Source organism: Doryrhamphus excisus, linkage group LG7 (genome assembly GCF_037039965.1).
Source record: "Doryrhamphus excisus strain RoL-2023G ecotype Guam linkage group LG7, RoL_Dexc_Guam_v1.1, whole genome shotgun sequence".
In the NCBI taxonomy this organism is placed as follows: domain Eukaryota; kingdom Metazoa; phylum Chordata; class Actinopteri; order Syngnathiformes; family Syngnathidae; genus Doryrhamphus; species Doryrhamphus excisus.
This window is the reverse complement of record NC_136363.1, coordinates 21,155,863-21,179,122: the sequence shown is the minus strand read 5'-3', so window position 1 is coordinate 21,179,122 and position 23,260 is coordinate 21,155,863. Positions and strand designations below refer to the sequence as shown.

Genomic DNA, 23,260 nt, shown 5'->3' with positions numbered 1-23,260 from the left:
TTACCAAATTCAGCAGGTTCCTCAAAGTCTGCATCAAATTCCTAAAAAGTGCAGAACCGCTACACTTTTAAATGTATTACCTATCTGCAGCAACTTTAGCATCATAAAAACCTCTTCCTGTTGACCATATAAGGACATGGGTGTGGACCTGTTGTGCTTTTTCCACTTTTCTGACCCATAAATGTAGTTAGAATGTTGGATTCTCGTGTTAAACGTTTCAGATAATGAGGTTTGGGATGGCTCAAAATGCTCTGTTTCTAAAGGCGGGGTAAAACTGTTCACTTGTGATGTCACACAGGGGCGGGTTTCCTTATATGGTTCATAGTTAGGAAGCACTTTGCGTGGGCATGCCTTGAGGCGGGTCCTGGTTGGAATAAATAAAAACAGACCGTTTTGGTACAAGTACAAATCAAAGGGAATACAGCTGGAATAGGTGCAGATTCTGGAAAATCTAAAAAAGTTATTGTGTGTAGTTGCTCTATAGGAGACCACAACTCAATACAAAGGGTTGAAAACTTAGGTCCTCTTTAAAATAAATTCTTAGTATATTAATGATTATATCAAAATACACTGATATTGAGATTCTAGCATGGTTTTCCCTCGTTTATCGAAGTTAATTGGTTCCAGATTGCGGTATGTGAATTTTTGCGTACGATTCGGTATTAATAACTGGCATACTTTTGTAGTTAGAGTTTAGAAAACCTGTTATGATTTTCTAAGTGTTTGTTTTAAACCGTTATTAGAGTCCGTTGACATGACATAACAACCCTATAGTCACTTTCACAACTCGAAATAGCGATCATTTAATGAATATTTGTATATTTAAAAACTGTAGCCTTCAATGCAATGTTATTTTAATGCTGTTGATATTAGCATGCAGACGTTCTATGAATATGGATGCATGCATTGAAAAGTATTGTTAAACAGGCGAATGGTTTCATTGAGTTAAATCAATCCAAACAGGACGACACTACTAGAAAAAAAGCAATATAAAGCTGATTAGCATCGGGTGGTGTGTTCCCACAGTGTGAAAGTAGCGGCTGCCGCTCGTGTTTCAAAGTTGCCGTGTCTGAAAACGATTCAAACGCAATTGCCCTCCGCTCCAGGATGATGAGAACGGCTGTGAAGATGGTGCACCGCCGAGGCCAGAGAGCACTTTAATATCAGTAAAGCCTTCGGGGGGAGGGACGGAATAAGAGTGGGTGGAAGTAACCTAATGAAAAGTAGCAACGCAGCACAACGCCTCGCTCCTCACGCGGAGCGACAAGTGTTGCGCTGACGGCCGACATGTTGGAAGTGGACTTGTTAGCCGTGTTCTCATGCATGTTGCCCGCCAGGCCTCCGGCGGCACAAAACAAAAGGGACTTTAATAACATCACATTAGTCATCGTCTGCGCTTTATGCTGCCTCCTGTGCACGCAGAGTGTTGACGGTGTGCGGTTTTAAGGGGGGGGGTGACTTTTAATATACAACATTAGTACAATGTAGTATATTTTGGGACACCTACCAACATAAAACACTAAGTAGCACAGTTCTGTGATGCTAAAGTGCTAACATTACACCGTCACTGAGGTACTTTAAGATGTGTAGTGAAGCCTGATAAGGCTAACTAGCATGGAGGTTTTTCTCAGAAATATTTTTTGAGCAGCTTTGATGAGCTCCCATCCCGATCCCGGAAAGGCCAATGGAGGGTTGTCCCACTCATGTTTCTCCCTTCTCATATCCTACCCCCCTCCTCCTCCATCATATCTCATTCATCGCCGTCATCTGGGCTGTAAATCGACACGCCGGCCGACTCGCCGCCGCAGTTTTTATGTGTTAACATTTAGCAGCGTCTAATTAAGTGAAAACACGGAAGCAGCCACGCAGCGCAGTAATGGCGGCCGTAATAGTCGGGGTGCTGTGCCGTGTGTGCGTTTTATTAGACAGGAAGACCACAGCTGTAAAGGTGCGCCGTGCTTAAAGAGGCGATGCAACACCAACAGTTTGGCTTTCAAGGTCAACGGCTGTGGGAAGTTCTCTGATGGAGGAAGAATCTGGGCAGGGATCGTTCGCAGCATCGCTTGTTTCAGCTGGGGGTTCGCAATTTGGGGGTTTCTTGGGACATTTCTTTTGTTTGTACAGACACTCAGAACGCTTGAAGATGTATTTTTTATAGTAATCTATTTATATAGGGATTTATTTGTATTTATTATGTAAGTTTTATAAATTACATTATGAATAATCAACAATATATGATTAATTTAAATTATTTAAAATAAAAAATATATAATAAAAAAATATAACAATAATTTAATACAAATGCTAAAATGCACGATTAAATTAAATTTTGAGGTAATTTTTTGTTACATTTTGTATTTTTATATATACATAATAAAATAATATTTTTAATATATATTTTAATATAAATTTAATACTAATGCTAAAATGCATGATTAATAAAAATTTTGAAATCATTTTTAGTTCAATTTTAGTTGTAATTTTTATATATTACATATATACATATATTACATAATAATAACAATAATCATTTAATACTAATGCTAAAATGCATGATTAATTTAAATTTTGGGGTCATTTTTAGTTACATTTTAGTTGTATTTTTTATATATACATAATAAAATAATAACAGTTCAATACTAATGCTAAAATGCATGATTAATGACAATTTTGAAATCATTTTTAGTTCAATTTTGTTGTAATTTTTATATATTACATATATACATATATACATATATTACATAATAATAATAACAATCATTTAATACTAATGCTAAAATGCATGATTAATTTAAATTTTGAAGTCATTTTAGTTACATTTTAGTTGTATTTTTATATATTACATATATACATAATAATAAAATAATAATAACAGTTTAATACTAATTCTAAAATGCATGATTAATTAAAATTTTGAAGTCATTTTTAGTTACATTTTAGTTGTATTTTTTATATATTACATATATACATATATTACATTAATAATAATAATATTAATAATAATAATTTAATACTAATGCCAAAATGCTGATTAATTTAAATTTAGAAGTCATTTTTAGTAAAATTTTTGTTAAAATTTTTATAATTTCATTTTTTTTCATTGGCCTACGTCACATCTTGAAACCCTAAACCACTAAAAGACATGATCCCAAGCCCAAAGTGCATCTTGGAGGACTGAATCAAGGCGTTTTAATCTGGGCTACACAGTCATGAGATCAGGAAGCCCTTAGTTCGAATCCCCGTTTTGCATGCATAGAGCGATATGACCAAGGAAAGATGCTCTATCTAGGATTCCTTCATCATCAGCTTAACTCGTCCCGTTTGTTGCGAGTAGAATGAATAGTGCATAAGAGGCATGGCTGTACTTCCGTTACAAAGCAGCATAAAAGGAGCCTCCGTCGCTGCTGCCGGGTTTTGTGTGCGCTCCCATTTGACTTTCAGACTATTTTACGTGTGACTAAACTCCACATCCCATTTTCCCCGCCGCCAATGCAAGGTGTGCTATCTTGCCTCGTTAGAATCTCAGCGTGCTCCTTCTGCACACTTTAATGACGCTCGGCAGCAACTGCAGAAAATTCAAGCCGAGAGGCGTTTTTTTTTTTTTTTTTCGTTCTTTCTTTTCGCAGTTCAAACCGTAACAGCGGGGTTTTTTTTTCGAATGGAAGCAGGTGAACACACTGACTCCCCACCCCGCCTTTCAGATTGGCCTGTGGGGTCGGTAGTCAAGCTGGCTTCCAAACACGCCTTTTATTTGAACACGCACCCACTCGGCCGGGATCAGTGGAGGACGCCACAGGAGGCGACCATCACCTGTACCTATTATCAGTCCATTACATGACGCCTCCGTGCGGGTCACAGCCACCTGCTGGCAGCTTCTCGGGGTCACACGGCAAACGATGCACCCCTTAAGGTCTAGTTAGGCATGTACCACATGACGTCTTTACTCATAGATACCATGTTATCATAGATAACATGTCTTCTGTCCGATGGTTATTTCCATCCTCGCATGCTAATTGGCGGCTTGGCAGCTGACATCTCTCTGTGCGTTTACCTCGTTGCCATGGCGAAGGCCCAACATGCCTTCCCTCTCTCCCCCCAGACTCTGACCTGGGTAATTTCTGCTATCGCAGCCTCATCGTGCCATCCTGACAAGCAGATTTAAAAAGCTGGCTTGGTGATGGATGGCAATGTTCTCATCTCTCACACACACACACACACACACACAACACACACACACACACACACACACACGCACGATCTTGGCAGCCACGAACGTGTTGGTGTTGGCTTGTAATGAACCTGATGGAAAGATGACAACATTCCAGCTCCTTAAACTTCTGCCGTCGTCCCACTGAGCAGCTTTATTTAGAGAGAGAGAACCGCACGGTACGGACACTCAGGGCGCTTCCAGCTTCCAACTGGAAAGCCCGACGCACAAAAACGCCCCATAAAGGGATGCTTTGCTATGCTAATTAATTCACTTCACTTGCGGATTTAGTTGTTGAGAAATACAGTAGGCTTTGCTACACATCTTAAAATAAAGCATGGATTGCTACCAAGTTATGTGCAGGACCGTGTTTTTTTTTTTTTTTCAAGTAGTAGGCTAACCGAGTCGTATATATTTAGCTATAATGTAACGATAATGGTTTTTATTTCATTTGAACATGCATCAGATTACAATTGAACGCATCACGTAATCAGTTCACAGTTCCACATGTCCAAAAGGAGTAGGAAGAAGCAAAGCTTATTAAATCCTACTCCTCCATCTGGAGGAGTAACTGTTATTTGTTCACTTCCTGCTTTCCTAATATAATTTAAGTTTTTTTTTATTCATTTGTATTATTTTTTTATTAATTTATTATAATTTTTGATTATTAATTTAATTATAAATTAATTTTTATAATTTTGTATAAATTTTAATAAATTTTTATCTATTTTTATTTTTTCAAGTATCGAAGTACGAGGTGATATGACCATAAAATGACATAATGGGTACCACAGTAACTCTGAATATAGTAATATATATTTATATAGCACAGCATGACTGGTAATGTCTAAACAACGATGCACAACACAGGAATTTTCCCATTTTAGTCTGTGCACACGCTAAAAATCTGCAGGCCGAGCTCTTATAAAATCTACATGTGCCACCATGTGCCCGATTTTCCGGCTTAAAACTGCAGCAAACGTGATCTCTTCTATTGTGGAGTTTCATCATCACCTCTTTGCGACGTAGCAATGAGTTAAAGTTAGCAATTTAGTGAGGCTAACGTCCGTGCTGCTTTTTAATGTTATGTTTTTGTACAGGAGGAAAGGCTTTATTGTCATAATGAGCGGCGTTTGGATGTACATAGCGCCACCTGTTGCTTAGGCACGCGCCCGACGCTTATTGTTGTCTTCCTGTTTGAAAAAGAGCTGGAACCGGAAGACAAGATTGTGCATCATCATCATCATCAAATGCTTTCCAGCTGCTGCCTGCGCTCGCATCTTTGCGTTGAGATTCACTCCAAAGTGTTTAATTTTGCACTTTTATTCCAAATACAAGCACATTAGCCTCCCCTCCGCGCCCAGATTCATCACTCTGCTTTTTTCTATTACCGCAGTCATCTAAATGCAAATGGGGAAGTGTCCCTTTTCTCCAGCGAGGAGGACGCTCCTGGCACAGCGTGCGCGCCAGCCGGAATAGAGACGCCTTCCTCGCCGCCGACTCGAGGAAATGTGATCTCCGCCGCCGACTGCTTATCGTGTTGACTTAGTTGGGCTGGAAAAGATGTCGCTGATTGAACGCCAGCGCGGGGCGACATGCTTCTTCTACGTAGGTGAAGCGGAAGAAAAACACCTGAGCTGCTTTTTTAAAAAAAAATTAAAATGTTGATATAAACGCTGACAACACAACTTCTCCGCTTCTTTGACAGCACGACAAAGAATCAAACAAATGATGCGGAAAAGAAAATTCCTGGAAAGAAAATCTATTTACCGTAGTCGCGGAATTGACTGACGGCGCAACAATCGTCCTTTTGTAATTGAACAACATGTTGATAATTAATTAGCTGAATTAATTATCATTTCCTGGAAACCATAAGCTGCTTATCATGTTTGGGGAATGCAGCACAGCAGAAGAACGTCAACAACATGTTCCTTTGAGGAACGTAACTACGTCCTTTTTTAAAATATTAAAATGATATTTTAAAAATAATTAAACTAAACATGTTAAGCATCCAAGTTCTTGGATCTAAGGGTGTACAAAATGAGGCTGGGGGCTTGTTTACGGTTCACCGGATGTCTTCTTATTGGCCCCCGGCATATTTTTAAAATAAGTATGAATTTTATTTTATTATGAAAAGTTTTAACATGTCTCATTTGTGGAAACTAATGGTGGGAAAAATGTAAGCCAGGGTCCTTTTGTGAACCGTAGAATGTGTTTTTATTGGCCCCTGGTATATTTTGAAAATAAGTATGAATTTTATTTTATTTTATTTTTATTTAATTATGAAAAATAGTAATGAGTCTCATTTGTAGAACTTAAGTATGTCCAAAATGTGGGCCAGAGTCCTTTTGTGGCCCATAGAATGTGTTTTTTTTGGCCCCTGGCAAATTTTGAAAATAAGTATGAATTTTATTTTATTTTATTTTTATTTAATTATGAAAAATAGTAATGAGTCTCATTTGTAGAACTTAAGTATGTCCAAAATGTGGGCCAGGGTCCTTTTGTGGCCCATAGAATGTGTTTTTTTTGGCCCCTGGCAAATTTTGAAAATAAGTATGAATTTTATTTTATTTTATTTTTATTTAATTATGAGTCTCATTTGTAGAACTTAAGTATGTCCAAAATGTGGACCAGGGTCCTTTTGTGGACCGTATAATCACTTATAATTTACCTCCTCTATATTTTTCAAATACTGATGAATTTTGTTGTATTTTATTTTAATTTATTTATTAAAAAAAACAGTAACGTATTTTATGTCTGAAAAGTAACGGTGTCAAAAATGCGTCCCAGGGATTTGTGGCCAAGAGCGCATATTTTAGACACTGCCGCATAGTAACATGTCAGTATAAGGCTCCAAGAGTTTTCCCATCTGCAAACTTGATTTGTGTACCGAAGTGATGTCCTCCACGTTACCTACTGTAAATGTCAGGAGTTTGTATTTTATCTGCCGTGCGTTCTTTAGGGTTTTAAGGTTTTAATCTCCCCCATGCATCAGCACAGCTTCAAGTAGCTGATAAGAGACTGACGACTGCGTGAAGTTTTTTTTTTTATTTCTTTTTTTTTCTTCCACCGGAGGCTAATTAAATATATTTCCCGTCTCAGCAGAGAGCCCGGTGCTGTCTGCCGCGCTTGCCGCAACATAAAGAGAGATTTAGTGTTGCAATTAACATTTTGGCATGGGCCGCGGAGGCGTGCAGAGATCTCAAGCACGCGTCAGGTGTGTGTAATAAGAACAAACAAATACATCAAGCCTTCTTTATACAGGAAGGAAGACGTGTGGGATGATGCAGAGGCGGAATGCTTGGACTTTCTACACAAGCTCATCAGGGATGGATACCGTACATTTACTTGCTTTATAGTCCAAATGCAACCAAGCAGTAATACGTAACATCCTACCTGTACTGTGTTTTTAGTACTATTATATATAGTCAGGCACCGTTTACTTTCATAGTTGAGTTACGTCATAGTACTTTTTTTTGTTATGTCAACTTTTTAAATGTTTTGGTAGATTTTCATGCCAGTTTTACTTCATTGTTGGTTTAATCCAATATAATTATATATTCCTTTTTTTTCTTTGCTTAAAATCATTTTTGGGTTGTTTTGTTCAGAGCAAATCAACAATTGTGATAAACAAAAGTGTTTCCTAAAAACTAAAAATGAATATATCTTGTATATCTTTGGATGGATGCATTATTTAAATAGGGTACAATATATTATATATAAATCATAATGTCAATATAAAATGTACATTTTTATATAATTATATACACCATTTATATATTTAACATTGTATATAAAATAATAAAACATGTAAAAATATTAAAACTAAAATCATTACACAATTACATATAGAAATATTTAAATGTATTTATATCATAATTAAATAATAAAAAATACATAAGAAAATAAGATTTAAATAGGAATTAAATATAACTAGAATAATAATTAATAATTTAACTTTGCCAAACTTTAATTTTTTGAGTAAACTAAATCCGTTTTATTAGCTTAAATAATGTAAAAATGAAAGATTAATGAGTACTTCAATGATCCCAAAGTGTATATTGTGTTTGCAGCGCATACAATGAGGAATCCGCTGTCCGTGGTGCTGATTCATGTTCAGCCTCCCTAGCCTTATTGTTCCTCTCATGTTCCTTACTCTAGCTAGGACTCCACAGTACATCATCTCAGCTGTGTTGACGTCTTGATGCTCCATGCTGATGTTTGAGAGCGTGTAATATAAGGAGGCCGCTGTCCGTGGTGCTGATTCATGTTTTCCAGCCTCCCTGGCCTTATTGTTACTCTCATGTTCCTTAATCTAGCTCGGACTCCACAGTACATCATCTCAGCTGTGTTGACGTCCTGATGCTCCATGTTGATGTATGTTAGAGAGCGTCTGATGTGGTCCACACGCATTTCGAATAAATAATGTGAATCACTACGTCGCCGGAAGGTCCACTTAATTATTTACATCCTCAAATGGCTTCATGAAAGGGAGAAGAGGGAGACAATTATTGCACAGACTTCTCAATGAGAAATACACTTAAACAATCTTTTTGAATAATAAAATAGGGGGGGGGACATGGGGGGGGTTGGTTACATTGTGTACGGAACCAAGTCACCCGACTTGGTGCTTGTTGTCGAGGCGAACGCTCATGCTTTAAAGGTGACAGGTCGTCGGTGTTGGTCGGTATCAGCGTCACAACAGAGGCGGTAAAGACGGATTACTGTCAGCCAAGACGAATGCGTACCGCCACCATCGACACGTCCGGAATCGCTTTTTTTTTTTTTTTTAATGGATGCTTCTCTGTCAATGAATGTCTAAGACGTCTGCTATTGACAAGGGGGGGTCAGAAGCGGCCGTATCTTCTATATGGTTATTGTCGCTCGGATTACATCTCTATAAGTGCACCCCGGGAATCGCGGCCGGCGGGTCGTAAAAGGTCGGTGCGAGCCTCCCGCCACGTGATTGAGGAATGTTGTATGCTCTTAAAATGGGATGGATTTCCCATTATGTGTGCAGGCTGCACTGTGAATATTTCAAGCAGCACCCCCCCCTGTGAGCCATAAAGTCAATACCCCCCTCCCATCTGGCTTAAAAAGGCGGGCTGCCAGCGCAACAAAGTCCAGCCTGCGAGGCATGAGATGGAGTCACAAAATAACCCCCCCACCCCGATAGACGGGCTGCTAAATTTGGTGTTTTTCCAGTATGTTAAAAACCTGCTCATCTTACAGCATACTGTAGCTTCTATGATAACTCCATCTGTCCCATCATGATCAATGGGGGGGGGTTGCCTCAATCAGACACACTGGTAGTGCACTTATACTCTTTAGTCCTTCAGGGGGCGCTATTGAGATCATTTTGAGGGGCGGGTGGACCCCTCATTTTGGCAATAATACACGCGCTGGCATAATTTAAGTATCTAAAAGTTGCCCAAGTTGCCGTAAATGTACCAAAATATATGGGCTCTCCCGTGATCACATGACCACACCCCTTTACAAACTGTTATGTAACATATGTTGAGCAATGATGATTAATCTGACAACACATGAATAGCAATAGAAATCAGCAAAAAAATAAATATATATTAAAGTGATATTTGAAAACTTTCTATTAATATATTCATGTAAATTCATGTAAACACAATTTTCTATGAATCATACATTTTCCAAATTTAATGTCATTTTTTTAAATTGGTGTATAATTATAAATAAATAAATTATCATTAATTAAATAAAAATAATCTACTGTAAATTTAGGTAATTCAACATACATTCAATTTCAATTTTTTTTTCTATTGTACTGTGTAAGATTTTTGAAAATCACTTTTTCACAATTAAAAACATTATTTTAAAATGTAATGTACAATTATTATATATTATTATTTTCTATTTTTTTTACATGTAATTAATGTATATTAATAATCTACTTGTTAGTTTATTTGTATAAAGAATATTTTATTTAAAAAAAATAAAAAAAAATACAATGTATATATATATAGTATATAATATTTATAATATAAAATATTTGATATACTTTTTCTGTGTGGAAGTAGATGCAAGCACAGTAGTGAAAGCTAACATAACTTCAACATAAAGTAGAGTATGTGCCATCTGCCCAAACGTCCAGGAAGGAGGGGGGGGGGGTTAAAGTCGGGGTGTCCGTGCGTTTTTGCCTACGCTCCTTGGTGGAGGTAATCAGTCACAGAAGCTGATTTGAACCTTATTTGAGTGTTTTAGGGGGGTCAAATACATCAAGAAATCCAAGTTCCTGACCAAGCGCTTTGGACTTTGTTTCATTAAGCAGCTTTTGCAGAGTCAGTGAGCCAAAAGGGATGCAGTCGGACTCTCTTTGTGTGTGTGTGTGTGTGTGTGTGTGTGTGTGCATGAAAAGTGGGGGTTCACATCGGGTGAATCCACCTGGGAACTCAACTTCTTTAAACGTCTCCTCTTTTAAAGCGTACAACGTGGTCATCCACGCGGTCGCCTGATGTTTTTTTTCCCCCTGCAGGCGGAGAGGTGGGGGGGTGGACGCTAGGCCGAACCTCATTAGCGGCGTGGAGGCATTAAGGTTCCGCTATGATGGCGATGATGATCACATTGCTTATGCTAATGCTTGGCCACGTGTGTGCATGTCCACGCTAATGTAACACAACAGAGCATCGCGGTGTGATAATAGATGTGTTTTGCCTCCGGCCGCCATCATAGTGGACACCGAGCGCCACATCCTTGTCGCAAATAGGATTGGATCCACTCCGAGAGGCATCGGAGCGCAGACGCGCTCGTCTTGGCTGTGCAACAGTGGCACGCCTGCTGACTGACAACGTGTGGCACAAAGCTGGCGTGAAAGCGGGCGGCGGTCATGTTGCATTCCGTGCACTCTCAAGTGACGCCGCGTTTTAACAACACATTTTAGGAGTTGTATTTTGCTGTCACGTTATTATTTTTATTTTTTTTTTTACTATCTTTGGATTCTCCCACTGAGAGCCCGGACCGAGTGATGGTTGTGGAATCCAAGGCGGCAATACGCCCACGCCATGATTCATCAGGTTTTTCTCTCAAATGTATTCCTGAGTACACACAAAGTACTCGTGTTGGATTTGAATCCTAGAAAATGTACGCATGGAACCAATAGCGCCTCTACTGGCTGCAGCCAAGTCATGCACGCCATTTTGGCTTCAAGATGTGAATTCTTCACACAGTTTTTATCATCAGTGCATCACCGAGACGTGTGTTTTTGCCAATAAAAGCAAATTAATTAGCGCCATTTATTGATTAATATCACGTCATGCCAAAGGCGACTCCGACCCTCAAACGTTGTTAGCCGGCAGCGAGCAGCGGCGGCGGCGGCGGCGCTCCCATCAGTCAGCCGGCTAATATTAAAAGGTGCGCTCTTTGCGAGGCTCCCTGGCGACATAACTGCCCTAATCAAGCAGTTATCACGCCAGAGGCCAGAGGGAGGGAGAGTAATGAGAAAGCAATATCCAAGATTAAGAATTAGTCTTTTCTGTAATGGCTCTGTCTCGCTGGGTCGATAGCCTGCCGTGGCGCCGCATGCACAAGAGGCAGGTGGAGGAGCTTTTCACAAACTGATAGAATCGTTTTTTAAAAAACACATACGTCCACTTTTATGACAATGTCCACTATGCACTACGGGGGCAAAAAAAAAAGGTTGTAAAATAGCATTCACGTTTAGGTTTCAAACATCCGCTAGCATGATTTAGTAGGACAACCGCCCACAAACTCGGATAGCAAATGTCGTGTTTTGAGTTGAACAAGTTTAATTTCACTGAACTGTTAACAATATATTATGAATTTTGTGTTATTTTTGCGCTTTTCCGACAATTTGCATTCATGCATAGGTTTCAAAACCTACGCTAGCGCGTCAGATTTTGGATTAAACAAACAAATTCTCAGGAGTTGCTGTTTGTTTACGTTTTTCGTACAATCCGCATTGAGGCGTAGGTTCCGAAATGCCGCTAGCGTCCTTTAGTAGGACATCCGCTAACAAGCCCGGATTGAGTTGAGCTAACTAAAGATATATTAGAGTCGGTTTGGACGATAAACTTTTTTCCGTATTCATGCATAGGTTTCAAAACCGACGCTAGCGCGTTTCAGTGGGACTAACTCGGGTTGGGAATGTCGGATTTTGGATTAAACAAACAAATTCTCAGGAGTTGCTGTTTGTTTACGTTTTTCGTACGATCCGCATTGAGGCGTAGGTTCCGAAATGCCGCGAGCGTCTTTTAGTAGGACATCCGCTAACAAGCCCAGATTGAATTAAGCTAACTAAAGATATATTAGAGTCGGTTTGGACGATAAACTTTTTTCCGTATTCATGCATAGGTTTCAAAACCTACGCTAGCGCATTTAAGTAGGACTAACTCAGATTGTGAATGTCGAATTTTGGATTAAACAAATTCTCAGGAGTTGCTGTTTGTTTACGTTTTTCGTACGATCCACATTTTGAGGCGTAGGTTCCGAAATGCCGCTAGCGTCCTTTAGTAGGACATCCGCTAACAAGCCCGAATTGAGTTGAGCTAACTAAAGATATATTAGAGTCAGTTTGGACGATAAACTTTTTTCCGTATTCATGCATAGGTTTCAAAACCTACGCTAGCGCGTTTCAGTGGGACTAACTCGGGTTGGGAATGTCGGATTTTGGATTAGACAAACAAATTCTCAGGAGTTGCTGTTTGTTTACGTTTTTTGTACGATCCGCATTGAGGCGTAGGTTCCGAAATGCCGCTAGCGTCCTTTAGTAGGACATCCGCTAACAAGCCCGGATTGAGGTGAGCTAACTAAAGATATATTAGAGTCGGTTTGGACGATAAACTTTTTTCCGTATTCATGCATAGGTTTCAAAACCTACGCTAGCGCGTTTCAGTGGGACTAACTCGGGTTGGGAATGTCGGATTTTGGATTAAACAAACAAATTCTCAGGAGTTGCTGTTTGTTTACGTTTTTCGTACAATCCGCATTGAGGCGTAGGTTTCCGAAATGCCGCTAGCGTCCTTTAGTAGGACATCCGCTAACAAGCTCGGATTGAGTTGAGCAATGAAGCTTTAATTTGGCAGAAATTTTTGTTTGTTTTATATGCGAGCCATGTTCATACCTAGCCTTCAAACCCTATGCTAGCCAATTTCAGAAAGGAAACCGCCGAAAAACTCCGATATTGACCGGAGAGTTGGTTTGAGTTGGACGACTTTTTTCCGTATTAATGCGTAGCTTTCAAACCTTGGCTAGCATATTTTAGTTTATTTTAGCAGCCGACAAACTTGGATGTATTCAAACATAAAAACTTAAATTTAGCCGATTTACATAACAACATTGTTTGTGTTCTTTGTACGAGTGGTAAATGTTTTATAACAATCTGCATTTTAAGCTAGCTGTTTTGCTAACCTTTTGTTGTGTAAAAGCATAGCCAAAAAAACATGTTAGCCTTGTTGTCTCGGTCATTCTACTCTCCATCGTGTTTCCGTAGGCAGCCTCATGTGACTTTATCGTGATTGACGTCATAGCGAGCAGACGGGGAAGGACTTGAGCGTCTAAATGACGCTAACAGACGCGCCACGTAACCACGTCCGACTCCTCTTCCTGTCTAATTAGCCAAAAAAAGAGAGTTCAACGAGCTCCGCCAGACGCCTCTCGAGCGTCGCTGTCAGCGCCGTCACTCAGCTTGCCGCTAATCGCTGTTAATTCTGTGACAGGTGGAAATTAAACATGTCTGCTGTGGACTTTGAGCAGGAAATTCCCATTTGGTGATCAAAGCCGGGCTACCCAAATTGTATTTGTTATCTGGTCGAGGTCTTCCGACGTTCCGACGTTCCGACATCCAGACGCACACTTCAGAGAATTAAACACTTTTAAACACTTGACACTTTTAGCACACACATGCTATTATTTCGTAAAACCACATCATTCCCATGATGGAAGAACCACAATGGCTGCCAAAGCAACACATGGGCCCTTTTGGCCAATCAGAAGCAAGAAGAAGAACATTTCAGGAAAAGGCTGAAATACTAGATTATTCAACAAATGATTTACATTTCAATTATTTTTATATTTAAATGAATTAAATGGGTTTTTTCCATCAGAATTTTAATTTATTTTTTAATTAGCACAACAAGACATTGACGGAAAAGGGGCAATTATTTATGACTTATTTATTAGTCTGTTTATATAAATAAAAATGGGGTGTTTTTCCAACTTTAAAGAATTTTTTAAGAATTTAAAATAATGTGTGGAATGTAACATTATTATTATTATTATTATTATTATTATATTTTTTAAAAATGGAACAAATAAAATAAAATATTTCACGATAAGAAATTTGACATTTTCTTCAATAATATATATTTTTTTATGTTTTAAATGAAAAACTGTAAAATAAATTTTGTGTGCGTGTATAAAAATATATATATTTTTTCCATTGTATTTTAAATTAATTTACCTCCCCAACCACCCCCTCCCCCCCAAAAAATAAAATAATGGTCAAAAAATATATTTAAAAATATAAAAACAAAAAATACAATAAATACAAATATAACAAATATACATCCAAATTACAAAAACAATATTGTTCCTATACTGACTATCTGCCGAAAAATAACCCCCAAACATCATGAAGTAGGAGTAAAAGGCAGGGAAAGGAGCTCGAATGGCGCCTGAATGAATGGCGCTGATTTATGTAAATAAAGCGTAACGTTTGAAAATGAAGGCCTAAAAGGTGGTGCGGATAATATGCATCTATTTTTCCTAAGTATAAGTGTGTGTGGGGGAGGGGGTGGAAAAAAAATGATTAAGGCTTGATGAGCAGCCGCGTCTTGTGACCGCCTCTCCATGTTTCCCCCGGCCGCCTCCAGACTCCGATGCTGATTTCCCCCGAGCGAGTGTTAATTATGTAATTCATGCTCGTATCCAGATAACAGCAAGCGTGTGTGTTCGCCGCATGTCACTTATTTCAGTCTTTTCTTCTCCACGGAGTTTGTGTACCGTGTCCCAATATGGTGACAAATAAAAACCGCAGGAATGAGAATCGGCGTATCGTAAACGGTGTCAAACATCGTCATGTTGGCCGAACGCTGAACTTTTTTTTTTTTTTTTTTTGCGCTTGAACAGCCAATTAGCACAGACAATGTGCTTCACAACAACGCGTGTGAGCTAACACTAGCCGCGCTTGCAAATGTGGCTGATATTTCAGGACGTTGACGTGCTAACTGTCAAGTAAAAAAAGTTTTTTGTTGGATCTACTCCCTTAACGCTTGTCAAAGATCATCTATGACAGCATCACTTTGCAGTTTTTAAGGATTTACCACTAAAATACTAGTCAAAGATCCTCTATATGACAAGGGCACTGTGTTGTTGTAGGACCGACTCCATAAACGCTTGTCAAAGATCCTTTACGACAGCATCACTTTGTTGTTTTTTCAGGATTTACCACTAAAATAGTGGTCAAAGATCCTCTATATGACAAGGGCACTGTTTTGTTGTAGGACCGACTCCATAAACGCTTGTCAAAGATCCTCTATGACAGCATCACTTTGCAGTTTTTAAGGATTTACCACTAAAATAGTGGTCAAAGATCCTCTATATGACAAGGGCACTGTTTTGTTGTAGGACCTACTCCATAAACGCTTGTCAAAGATCCTTTACGACAGCATCACTTTGCAGTTTTTTAAGGATTTACCACTAAAATAGTGGTCAAAGATCCTCTATATGACAAGGGCACTGTTTTGTTGTAGGGCCGACTCCATAAACGCTTGTCAAAGATCCTCTACAACAGCATCACTTTGCTGTTTTTCAGGATTTACCACTAAAACAGTGGTCAAAGATCCTCTATATGACAAGGACACTGTGTTGTTGTAGGACCGACTCCATAAACGCTTGTCAAAGATCCTCTACGACAGCATCACTTTGCTGTTTTTCAGGATTTACCACTAAAATAGTGGTCAAAGATCCTCTATATGACAAGGGCACTGTTTTGTTGTAGGACCGACTCCATAAACGCTTGTCAAAGATCCTCTACGACAGCATCACTTTGCTGTTTTTCAGGATTTACCACTAAAATAGTGGTCAAAGATCCTCTATATGACAAGGGCACTGTTTTGTTGTAGGACCGACTCCATAAACGCTTGTCAAAGATCCTCTATGACAGCATCACTTTGCAGTTTTTAAGGATTTACCACTAAAATAGTGGTCAAAGATCCTCTATATGACAAGGGCACTGTTTTGTTGTAGGACCTACTCCATAAACGCTTGTCAAAGATCCTTTACGACAGCATCACTTTGCAGTTTTTTAAGGATTTACCACTAAAATAGTGGTCAAAGATCCTTTATATGACAAGGGCACTGTTTTGTTGTAGGGCCGACTCCATAAACGCTTGTCAAAGATCCTCTACGACAGCATCACTTTGCTGTTTTTAAGGATTTACCACTAAAATAGTGGTCAAAGATCCTCTATATGACAAGGACACTGTGTTGTTGTAGGACCGACTCCATAAACGCTTGTCAAAGATCCTCTACGACAGCATCACTTTGCTGTTTTTCAGGATTTACCACTAAAACAGTGATCAAAGATCCTCTATATGACAAGGGCACTGTGTTGTTGTAGGACCGACTCCATAAACGCTTGTCAAAGATCCTCTACGACAGCATCACTTTGCTGTTTTTCAGGATTTACCACTAAAACAGTGGTCAAAGATCCTCTATATGACAAGGGCACTGTGTTGTTGTAGGACCGACTCCATAAACGCTTGTCAAAGATCCTCTACGACAGCATCACTTTGCTGTTTTTCAGGATTTACCACTAAAACAGTGGTCAAAGATCCTCTATATGACAAGGGCACTGTGTTGTTGTAGGACCGACTCCATAAACGCTTGTCAAAGATCCTTTACGACAGCATCACTTTGTTGTTTTTTCAGGATTTACCACTAAAATAGTGGTCAAAGATCCTCTATATGACAAGGGCACTGTTTTGTTGTAGGGCCGACTCCATAAACGCTTGTCAAAGATCCTCTACAACAGCATCACTTTGCTGTTTTTCAGGATTTACCACTAAAACAGTGGTCAAAGATCCTCTATATGACAAGGGCACTGTGTTGTTGTAGGACCGACTCCATAAACGCTTGTCAAAGATCCTTTACGACAGCATCACTTTGCAGTTTTTTAAGGATTTACCACTAAAATAGTGGTCAAAGATCCTCTATATGACAAGGGCACTGTGTTGTTGTAGGACCGACTCCATAAACGCTTGTCAAAGATCCTCTACGACAGCATCACTTTGCTGTTTTTAAGGATTTACCACTAAAATAGTGGTCAAAGATCCTCTATATGACAAGGGCACTGTGTTGTTGTAGGACCGACTCCATAAACGCTTGTCAAAGATCCTCTACGACAGCATCACTTTGCAGTTTTTAAGGATTTACCACTAAGATAGTGGTCAAAGATTCTCTATATGACAAGGGCACTGTGTTGTTGTAGGACCGACTCCATAAACGCTTGTCAAAGATCCTTTACGACAGCATCACTTTGCAGTTTTTTAAGGATTTACCACTAAAATAGTGGTCAAAGATCCTCTATATGACAAGGGCACTGTGTTGTTGTAGGACCGACTCCATAAACGCTTGTCAAAGATCCTCTACGACAGCATCACTTTGCAGTTTTTAAGGATTTACCACTAAAACAGTGGTCAAAGATCCTCTATAAAATAGAAACACGGCTGTTTTCAAGGACCTCATACTAAAATGCTCTTTTACAGATCCGCTGTATGTGACAAGAGCACTGCTCAAAGATCCTCTATAACAGGATCGCTTTGCTGTTTTTAAGGATTTACCATGAAGGCAGTGGTCAAAGATCCTCTATGACAGGATATTTTTTATGTTTTTAAGGATTTACCAGTAAAGCAGTGGTCAAAGATCCTCTATAAAACAGAAACACAGCTGTTTTTAAGAACCTCATACTCAAATGCTGTTCTACAGATCTTCCGTATGTGACAAGAGCACTGCTCAAAGATCCTCTATGGCAGGATCGCTTTGCTGTTTTTAAGGATCTACATCTAAAATGCTGTCCAAAGATCCTCTATAAGACAAGAGATCAGTAAGTAGTAAGTAAGTGAACGTTCCTTTGTTGTGGTTTTCTCCACCTTTCCTCGATTTAGCTCATCTTGTGTTAAAGTCACGACTTCCTGCCACCTGTTGCATTTGTTTTCGTTTATTTCCCTCCCCCTCCAATCCGCCCTCACGAGGAACGAGCGCCTTAGCTCGCACCTCCTTTCATCTCCGCCAGGAAGCAGAAGGCGGTAAACACAATACATTCGCACGCGTCCCAAATCACGCGTTCATCCACCTGGCCGCACTCGGCAGTCCTCCTCCATTCATCACGGCGGGAAGGGACGAAGAGCAACGCGTTGACCTTGAAGAAGTGGCGCCCTGGAAGACTGGAAGATCTCGCCCGCGTCAAGATGATTGCTTATTCTATTTAATGGGAGCAATGGGATGCTTTATCACTTCCTGTGCTTCTTCCGGAGGTCGGACCTTCTTTAAATGCGAACGCTTAACTAAGAAACAAGCCATGCGATCACCTTCTCTTCTTCTTCTTCTTCTTCCAGCCCCCCCTGACTCCTCCTCCTCCTCCTCACTGACATTTTACTGGAAGGCATTTGTTGCCAGATAAGCTTGAGTGAACACGGAGAAAGTGTCTCTTTGTCCTTCTGCGCTCATTTCACAATGAAAACAACACAACCCACATCGGACTCATCTCCGGGAAACACTTGATGCATTTTTCTACCGTTATTGCGCTATAAAGTTTTTCACGAGCGGCATTAATCAGCCACGACACGCTTTTCCTTTTAGTCATGCAATATGGGTGACCAAAGTGCGGCCCCGGGGTCATTTGCGATCCTCACTTCTTTTATTTACGTATTCTCATATCGTAGGCATGTTCGGAAAACATGTTTTATTTGTCTAATTGTTTGCCTTCGCTCATAAAACGTTCAAACAGGACCGTCTGAGCATTAGCTTGTCGTTGCAACTCCGTACAGAAGGTGGCGGTATGGATTGGAACCCTCGATTGTTAAAGGGAAAGTGGATTTTTCTGGAATTTTGCACGAGACATGAACACATAGTGGATTCTTTAGCTTTTCTGTGCATTCTAAAGATATAAAAACAGCTAAAAATAAAGCGGTCTCCTTTTATCTGTTTGTATATCTTTAGAATGCACAGAGAAGAGAGAGACAAGTGTTTATGTTTATTATGGTCATAATAATTTTCCTTCCACAAAGCCAATGTGGGTGTTTGAGGGAGAGTAGGAGTCAGTTGAGAGTTTGGATGAGATTGATGTAGTTTGGGTCGTTGCAAGTCCGTACAGAAGGTGGCGGTATGGATTCTAACCCTTGACTGTTAAAGGTAAAAGTGCATTTTTCTGGAATTTTGCGTGAGACATGAACACATAGTGGATTCTTTATCTTTTCTGTGCATTCTAAAGATATAAAAAGAGGTAAAAATAAAGAATGCACATAATGGTAAGCGGTGTAGCTGTGTCCCAATATGTGCTGTAATGAGCGGTCTCTTTTTATCTGTTTGTATATCTTTCAAAAGGAAGAGAGAGACAAGTAATTATGTTTATTATGGGCAAAATTTTTTTTTCCTTCCACAAAGCCAATGTGGGTGTTTGAGGGAGAGCAGCAGTCAGTCGAGAGTTTGGATAAGGTTGATGTAGTTTGAGGAGTTTATGGAAAGATCCAGTTGATGGAGTTTGATAAGCCATTTTCGCATTATTTCCGACGCTGCGGATGAGGTTGGCTTATCAAGAAGTGCTCAAAGCTGAGGTGTTTATTGTGTTCCAAGAGGGTGGGTACAATAACAACACCTCAGCCATGCTACGGGATTAGCGTGCCGTGCATGAGAATAAGAAGGAAATGGGAGCGTCACCCAGCCAAGGTAAGTCATTACAATATTACGCCGCACTCGCAATAACAATATTTCCTCGCAGGCTTTTGTTTACTGCGTGAATGACGACATTGACGGATTTATTCTCTGACAATCACCTAAAAACAAGCTCTGACACCAAGGGTGTCCAAAGTGGGTCCCAGGGCCTGTTTTTGGCACATGTGAACAGTGAATGTGGAAGAATCAGCAGTAACTTTACAAAAAAAATTTAGAAAATACATTTTTTTACAAGAATAATGTGTGATTAAAATAAAAAAAAAAGCCATTTTAATAGCAGGAAGTTGAAATATATTTTTTTTAAGTCATAATATTATGAAAAACAAAAACACTGTAGTCATTTTTAGAAAACTAAGTTGGTGAAAAGTCATGATGTTATGAGAATACAGACAAATATCTGAATAAAGTCATAAAAAATATGAAAAATATGTCCATCTACAAAAAATAGAGAAAATACATTCATTTACTAGAATAATGGTGTGATTTTTTTTTTAAAAGGCAATTTTAATAGCATGAAGTTGAAATATATTTTTTTAAGTCATAATATTATGAAAAACCAAAACACTGTAGAGAAATTTTTCTTTTACAAGAATAGTGGTGTGATTAAAACAAAAAAAAATCCATTTTAATAGCAGGAAGTTGAAATATATTTTTTAAAGTCATAATATTATGAAAAACAAAAACACTGTAGTCATTTTTGGGAAACTACGTAGGTGAAAAGTCAGAATGTTATGAGAATACAGACAAATATTATCTGAATAAAGTCATAATTTGGTGAAAAATATGTCCCAAGAAAAAATTTTTGTTTCGAAAAAAAAGCAAAAAAATAAATAATAATAAAGAAAAAAGTTGTAATGATGAAAAAAAGGGAAATTAAGTTGGGGCAAATGTATAATATTATGGGAATAAATACATACATACTCTAATAGGAAGAAAAAGTTCAGAAAAAGTTGGAAATGTTGCATTCAGGTGCACAGTGTATGTTCACTGTCTCCCATTTATCCCTGTATATATTCTTCCCTTTAGGCTGTGAAGGCCATGGTGTACTTCAAGTCAGCTAAGATTGCTATCTTCTGACATGTGGACCTCCGTCAACATGACACGATGTGGGCGAGGAAAAACCACTGCTGGAATAATGCTATCTCTGATAGGAGGAATGGAGAATAATGCTAATGAGGTAACACGTGAGAGAGCCGACGCACGGGCACCATGTTTGCATCGAAGGTTCAAAGCTTCAGAAGCAGCGCCGTTACTAAGGTATGCATCCCTGCAACCCTCCTTCACTTCAGAGTTGTTCCCCATTTTGGAAACGCGGGAGCAAAGCCGGAAAATGGGAGGCAATCGATGGGCATCATGTCTCCTGCTACACTTCTACTTTAAACAAATAGGATTCGTCAGCCAAACAAAAGCACAAATACCACCGTGGTGGTGCAACGCTACCTTTTAGAGCCAAACATAAGCAGGATGCAAAACCCTCTGGAGTTCTGGGAGAAGCAAAACCGATTGAAAAAAAAAACTCTAACAATATTTGCTTGGTATGTTCCTATGCTCACTTTTTAATGCACCAATTATGCAAATGAGATGTACACCCAATTGGCACCACTGCATCTGCCATTGCTTTGTTCCCGTTTTCCCGCTTTGACATCTCTGCATCGTGCGCTACCGCCTCCCGTGGTGAGCTTTGTTTACGTTAGCGACCGCTGTGCCTCCTTTGGCTCCCAGTTATTGTGTGGCGCGTGTGGTGATTCGCTCAGAGTAAGCATGATGAAAGCGACTCTGCATCCCGGGGACCACCACTGGACAGATCCTATGGCTTTTGTAGGAGAGTCATGCAGTACAGGGGTCCCCAAAGTGCAGCCCAGGGGCCCTTTGTAGCCCACGGCTCGTTATTTGCCTGGAATAATATAACGTTTTCCGGAAATTGCAACTTTATTTAGTTTTTTCTGATATTATGACTTTCATTTTTTACCGCTTATCCTCACGAGGGTGGCGGGGGTGCTGGAGCCTATCCCAGCTGTCTTCAGGCGAGAGGCGGGGTACACTTTGGACTGGTGGCCAGCCAATCACAGGACACATATAGACAAACAACCATTCACACTCAATTTGGAGTCGCCAATTAGCATGTTAGCAACCTAGCGTGTTTTTGGAATGTTGGAGAAAAGCCACGCATGCACGGGGAGAATATGCAATTGAACCCGGGTCTCATAGCTGTGAGGTCTGCACGCTAACCACTCGACCGCCATGCAGCCTGATATTATGACTTTTACTAAATAATTTTTTTTTGTTATATTTCAACTTTATGCTAACAAAATGTTATTTTTCATCATTGTATTCCAATGTTATTATCCTAAAATAATTACCTTTTCCTCTTCCCTGTTTTTTTTAAATTATATATTCAATTATATTTGCCACAGGCCAATAAAGAGACATGCAGGTCCAACATATGGCCCCTGGGCCGGACTTTGGACACCCCTGCATGACATAGTCTATCCATTAAAATGAAACATTGCAACATTAATGACAGCGGCCAGAAAAACAAGAACTATTGAACAACTAAGACGTTCCGGAAGCTGTATATGATGCATAAGAAATGAAGACATTATTTCAGAAGTGGCATTAATCCACTGGCGTGCATTCCCAAAGATGACACTTGGAATGAAACACAGCCCATATGCTGAAGTGTTACATAATTACAGCACCCAGTACAACGAATCCATGTGTTAACCGCCGTCAACGCTGGGAAAAAGGGAATAATTGCACTGTTGGACATAGAAAACAACATGGCTACCGTGGAGCCTCTGTATTTGATTGGACGCGAGGGAGGCGCGTTTAATTGCCAAAAAGCCCCAAAATGAGAAACTAAACAGCAAGATGTCAGCAAAAACAGTCCGAGGAGCTCTGATTAAAACAAAGATAGTATAAATAAGACGACATCAAGCTCGACCAGCATTCACTATGACAATAATAATATTGTTTATACAGTCCACACATAAGCAGTGTATAGTGTATATCCACCACTTATTCTTCTTTAATGAAATATAATGAACCCCCTCCCGTGAAGAAATCGTTACAGCGTACCTTTGGGCCCAGTACACTAAAAGTCATTCACCT

The 23,260-nt window shown here is 39.4% G+C and overlaps 1 protein-coding gene and 1 long non-coding RNA gene across 4 annotated transcripts in view; one reads left to right on the top strand and one right to left on the bottom strand.

Moving 5' to 3' along the window:
- LOC131109040 (uncharacterized) overlaps positions 1 to 23,260 on the top strand; it is a 110,932-nt gene that overhangs the window by 71,774 nt on the left and 15,898 nt on the right. For all 3 annotated transcript variants that reach the window (XR_013627815.1, XR_013627817.1, XR_013627816.1), the window contains exon 4: positions 21,176 to 21,406. This is a non-coding gene — a long non-coding RNA (uncharacterized LOC131109040). The remainder of the gene's footprint in view (positions 1 to 21,175; positions 21,407 to 23,260) is intronic.
- The window catches only part of LOC131109038 (cadherin-12-like), a 76,840-nt gene that overhangs the window by 50,296 nt on the left and 3,284 nt on the right, over positions 1 to 23,260 (bottom strand). The gene's annotated exons all lie outside the window — the stretch shown is intronic.